Genomic DNA, 6,123 nt, shown 5'->3' with positions numbered 1-6,123 from the left:
ATATCTATGAGAAATTTTCCAAAGTTAGTTTATTTGTCATTATCGATCAAGCTAACTTCAATTCATGTACATAAAAGAATGGTCATACTTGACCCCGGAATAATATATGTATAAATACCATAAAATTTGTTTAATTTCGAGTCAATTATTACCAAAACCAATCCAGTTTTTTATATTTTAAGTTTATAATATATTCAAATATTTGTTAAGATGTTTGCTTTAACTAGAAATACATTTATATATATAACACAATTTTGTCACGTTCCACTCGAGACTTTCGTGACGTCACGTTATTAAATACGTTAGCGAAATTCTAAACTTCAATTTTAAGTTTGAAATATATAAAGTTCCAAGTAGAAACTTCCCTTTTTGCGTATTTTAGCACATTCTATGATGAATATCACTAAATTTTATCCGCAATTAGAAATACCTTAAAATTGTGCTAAAACTAAAATAATTGGTCTGATTTAGAAAAACCAATGTGAATTTATGATTCAGTGCATCAGATTCGTTCTAAATTAGCAGAAGAAACGCACACAACATATATTTATTCTATATTCTATTGTACACAATATATAGTAGTGATTTCAAAATTAAAATAGAATATGACTAGAGTACCATCAGCTAGAATCGAAACAAAAACATATAGCGCTCCAATAATAGTCATTACCGTCTGAGCTATTATCCGATGATAGATAAATAGATAAAAATGAACCGAGTTTAACGCATAAATGTGCATTTGGTCACCCCACGCCTACCCAGCTCCAATTTTAAAAATTTTGACCGTTTAGCAGGTATTTTTACCAGCTAAAACCAATAAAATAATGCCCCGCAAATCATTTTATGCGGTCTTGTGTCTTGGAGAAAATGTATTTTGAAAAATAGAGACAAAGTGACAGATAGATACACAGACATAATGAATTGTATATATTAGATTATTCGTATGTTTGAAAGAAGAAATCGTTTTGCTATTGCTATGGTTATAAAATAAATGGCAAATTCTTCCGTCTATATCTGCACATCCTATCCAATATTTACTTGGAATGTTATCACAGAAAAAACTGAATTAGCACCAAAGTCTTTTGATTGGGTATTACATGTCCTTATATAATATAAGATGACATTTATTGGCTTTTTATCCTGCAGGAAGGTGTAACACAAGGTCGGAAGGTTGAAAAAATCCAGACAGCGCTCATAAAAGATGAGCACCTTAGTTTATTAAAAATTGCCTGGACGACCACGTTGGCATTATCCTGTCGGCGCGCTTCAGATGTTAATCAATAAACTTACTACGCCTCACTGAAGCCTGGCAAGGTGGAACAATACCCGACAGATAAAAAGGTAACCGAAACGGATTGTTGAGAATGGATCTTCGACTGATAGTCAGCAGTAAAAAATCTCTAAGCAAATGAATAAATTTGTTTTTTTGTATTGTCCTCTCACCATTTCTTTCTCTCACATAGACCTGGTGTTGCTAGTGTCAGAATTTTTTATAAATAATATTAAAACTATTATTACTGTTCTTCATTATTCCAATTCGTTTGATTCGTTGGCCTCCCTCTCTTCATCAATTTGCTGCTTTGGTACCTCATTGATATACAGCATTTTATTCCAGTAACTTTTTTTCCAATGGCTGCAAGGTGATCGAACTCTGTTTTTTGCTGACTGTCTCTTTTATATCTAAAACCTCGGTCGTTTTTAGACTAAGGTCATTGAGCATATTATGTCTAGCAGTAGTCATGTTTCGTTTTTTTAGCCCCTTACATCAAGTGGCTTCTCGCCTTGTCCGGTGTTATTTCCATAAAAACGTTAAAGCTATTCATTGATTTGTCCCAGAGCGCAAACAGATATTGCAGAGTGATCTTAAAGCCTTTATAACTATCCGTGCGTATATCGTTACATGAAACCATGAAGTCTGTTTTTTTTTAACAAAAATTGAGAAACATTTTCATATTAGAAAGTAAATTATTAAAAATTTTCCTAGTACGGCACACATCTTAAAAATGAAGCCAATGACCAGGCTCGAACTCAGTGCAGTAAAGATCAGAAGACGATATTTATACCCACCGATCTAATCAAGGATGGAAAATGGAAAAGTTAAACACTTAAGATCAGAGAGCAGACTGGTCGAAATCGTTTAATTAAAAAGTCAAAGATAGGTTGAATAGGTGGATACGTCCGGAATATAAAGCAAACACGCACACACATACGTACACATATGCGGACGCATACTAACAGCTATATATGCACGTATATACACAACTTAATGTCGATATTTTTAAGATGCGTCCATTCAATCTACAGGGAGGCAAATGGTATACGAAACTAAAAAGTATCAGACCAAGAAAAAAGATATTTCGCACTTAAGCGTAACAGACCGACAAAAATGAAATATTTTATTGTTTCGCTCCAAACAAAACATATTGCTACTTGGAACGCAAGAGACTATTATTAGAGATATTGTGTAACAGGACTCTGAGGAGTTGAGCAGAGATGTCTGTTTACATTGCAGTTAAACGTCAGCAGGTTAGTAAGTCTAACGGTTTCATGAAAGAAACTATTAGTATCTAGGGATCTCAAAAGTAAAGGGGTGGGATCTTTCTGTTTATCAGGTTAGTCGCAGATATTTACGTTTAGGGTACATAATTGCTATGAGTTTGTCAGAAGAGGTACTATTAAATTACTTGTAAACAGGCACAAGGATGCGATATTGCGGCATAGATAAAGGTTGAAGCTTGGCCGATAGTGCGGGTCCTATTAGATTTGGGAACTTTTTTGAACCCTGTCTAAAAGAGGGAGACTAGTGATAGCTGTACCAGCTCAGATGTGGTAACAATACACGATGTATGGGAGAATTGTGACTTTATAAATGCATATGACGATCTCTTGTGTGAGTAATTTTAAAGTACAGTAAATGAGCTAATATCCTTTGCAGCAGCCTTGACAGTGTCCTCAATGTAATTGTTCCAATTCATATTGCTTAAATGTTTGGCCAGAGAGCTTTAAAGATAGTCTCCCATATAGGATGCTATTCATTGTTGAAATTGAGATGGTTTATACAGTTGTTAAAGGGAAGAAGCTAGTCTTAGTGGTATTAAAAGAGCTAATCTTTTTGCGACAGTCTTTACAATGTCATTAACGAATTTGTTCCAATTCATGTTGCCTAACTCTTTGACCAGGGAGTTTTAAAGATAGGCTCTCAGGTAAGATGTTATTTGTCATGCCAGTCGATGGTTGAGATGAGTTATATAGTTTTTAAGGGGAAGAAGCTTGTCTTAATGGTATTAAATGTCTACACCCCCATTTCGCTACAGACTGAAAGTTGTTTCCTACAATGCCTCTCATTGCCTTGAATATGTCTGCACTTGTTTTTAACCTCATGTCTATTATCGAACATGGTGTCATCAGTAATTATACCCATCTGAGACAATTTTATCAGGGAGATCATTTATGAATATCAGGAATACTAAAAGTCCAAGGATCGAACCCTGGCGAAAACCTGCATTGTTTGGACATGCGTCCATTGAGGACAACTCGGATTTTTCTCTTTAAAATTCCAAATGTATGAGTTAGTAAGCGACGAAAGTGCCATTGTATCCAGATTAATAGACACACCTCATAAAGATTCTTAGTCTATATATCTATAAAAGTGAGAATGTATGTGTGTGAAGACAATCCTCAACCTACATACTCAACGAATCTTTGATCTAAAGACTTGAAATTTGGTATATAGGGTATTCAGACGCGTGGAAAACTTTTTAATCAGTTTCATTCGGAAAAGGGCTGCTAAGTGGTCAAAATAAAAAAAGATTCATCCGATTGTTATCTGTTTGCCAACTATTTCACGAATGCGCATGCGTAAATCGTTCACTTGACATTCCTTATATAAATAATAATTAAGTTTGAAAACACTCTTTAAAGATCGTATCAAGCTGGCCTGATAGTTATCGTACTTGACTTTCTCTCTTTAGGCTTGGGTTTCCATCTCAGGTTGAGTATTTTTTTTACTTACAAGAATTGAACTGTTTAGAAAAAGAAAGCAAATACTCACATGCACATATCTAACTTTCTATATAAAGTAAACTATAACATTTATGCGTATTTTACGACCGGGCAACGCCCGGCGGACTGCTAGCAATACAACAAAGAGGAAGATTCTAGGAATATATAAATCATTTGTAGTCTCCAGCCACAGGTATATCCCGATGAAAGTAAATGAGATACAGCGTCTAATATTCCTAAACAACAGTCACAAAATCACTTACCGTCAATACTGTAAAAATAATCATGCAATTTCAAACTGACGTATGATCAGTCAAAAATCGACGGACAAAGCCCTTCGCATATCTGCTAGAACGCAGAGAATAATCGCGGTTTTAATCTGCGATCAGAGACTCGGATACGTTCTCGTTTGAACCACTCGAGTCGTTGCAATAAATTGCTGACCAATGGTCAAGTTAATTTGTCCGACTTTTCTTTATAAATTTTATTGTCGTTGTATCTGGTCGATGAGAGTGATTCTAAAGCGAATAAAAGTTGCCATTCATAAAGGTCGTTCGAGGTTGAGTATTGACCAGTCGAGTTAATATCGTCAACAGGAAAGAAACGAGAACAGATTCTATTAAGAGACGTCCATTCAATCTGCGCGTTTAGCGATGATAATTATACTTCAGCGTGATATAAAACCCAAAACACTTGAACGTAACGTAAAAGAAACATCCTATTTAAACATTGGGCGTAACGGACAACACATATGATAATTCAAACATGAGCGTAACTGACAACAGAGATGCTATTTCAAACTTGAGTGTAACGAACAACAAAGATCCAATCTTAAACTTGAGCGTAACGGACAACAAAATACTATTTCAAATTTTAGTATCACAAACAAAAAGATTATATTTAATAATTGAGCATAACAGACAAAAATATGCTATTTACAAATTAATGTAACAGATAAAAATATTCAGTTTCAAACTTAAGCGTAACAGACAAAAGTGTTTGAAATATATTTAAAACTTGATTTTAACAAAAAATGCTATTTTAAACTTGCGTGTAAAAGAAAAACATGATCCCATTTAAAACCAGTGTATAATTTGAACAAAAAGTTTTAGGATAAAATAGAAATAAAAAAACGCATGCAAGACAGAATCCTGTTTTTTATGCTTAATTTTATAGATATTATTTGATTGCTTTGTGTATACGACTACAATTTTGTCTGATTGACTAGGATCAAAGAGTAGTATTTGTTCTAATGCTATACTTCATTGCGTTACATGAGGAGGTCCGCCTTTAAACGGAAAAGATTGAGTTACACTAAAGAATCATATGACTCATAGACGAATATCTTCTGTCGCCTTTCTGTGTTCTCTTTTTAATACACACTTTAATAAATTAATATCGGCGTTCGAGTGATTTTGTCAGCAGACACCTGTCTTATCGACAGGTGGATAATGGCTTATATACACGGCAACAAAAATATGCGACCTGTTCACTACGATATTTCAATCTATCTATCTATCTATCTATCTATCTATTTATATGTATGAATATATATAATTTTTGGATTTTACCGTCATTGGATTATTTACCGTTCACCAGACTATCCATTCGCGTGTAATCACCTTTTTCTTCACCATATTCCCTCTGCTTCACTTTTTGTTATCAAGTAAGATCTTTGACTTACTTGCAGTTTCATCAAATACTTTTGTATGCAAAATCCGATCCCGCATTTTGCTAATTCCTACCCTCTGATGAGAAGGAAAGTATTTCTTCGAAACTCCGCGGATTAAAGACTATCCACTTATCAAGTGTTTCCTTTTCAGATTAAATATGTTTTTAACTCTTTTTCAAAGTGTTTTTTACATGTTTTATTTATATATATAACTACTTCATTTACTCACATAAAATTAATATACCAAAGTATAAATTTATACGTAAACTTTAAGTATTTACTTCAAAAGTAGGTAGAGCAAGTTAGTAAGTTATAAAATATATATGGCGATTAAGCTACACTGAATATTCCGCGTTGCATCCACTCTAGGACTCTTCATGCTTATGCGCGAATTTTGTGGTCTGTCGTTTTTATATACGCACCTTCTATTGAGATTTTAGTAAGCCAAT

Source organism: Euprymna scolopes, chromosome 5 (assembly GCF_053919585.1).
Source record: "Euprymna scolopes isolate OS-2025 chromosome 5, ASM5391958v1, whole genome shotgun sequence".
Classification (NCBI taxonomy): Eukaryota; Metazoa; Mollusca; class Cephalopoda; order Sepiida; family Sepiolidae; genus Euprymna; species Euprymna scolopes.
This window is presented reverse-complemented; position numbering follows the sequence as displayed.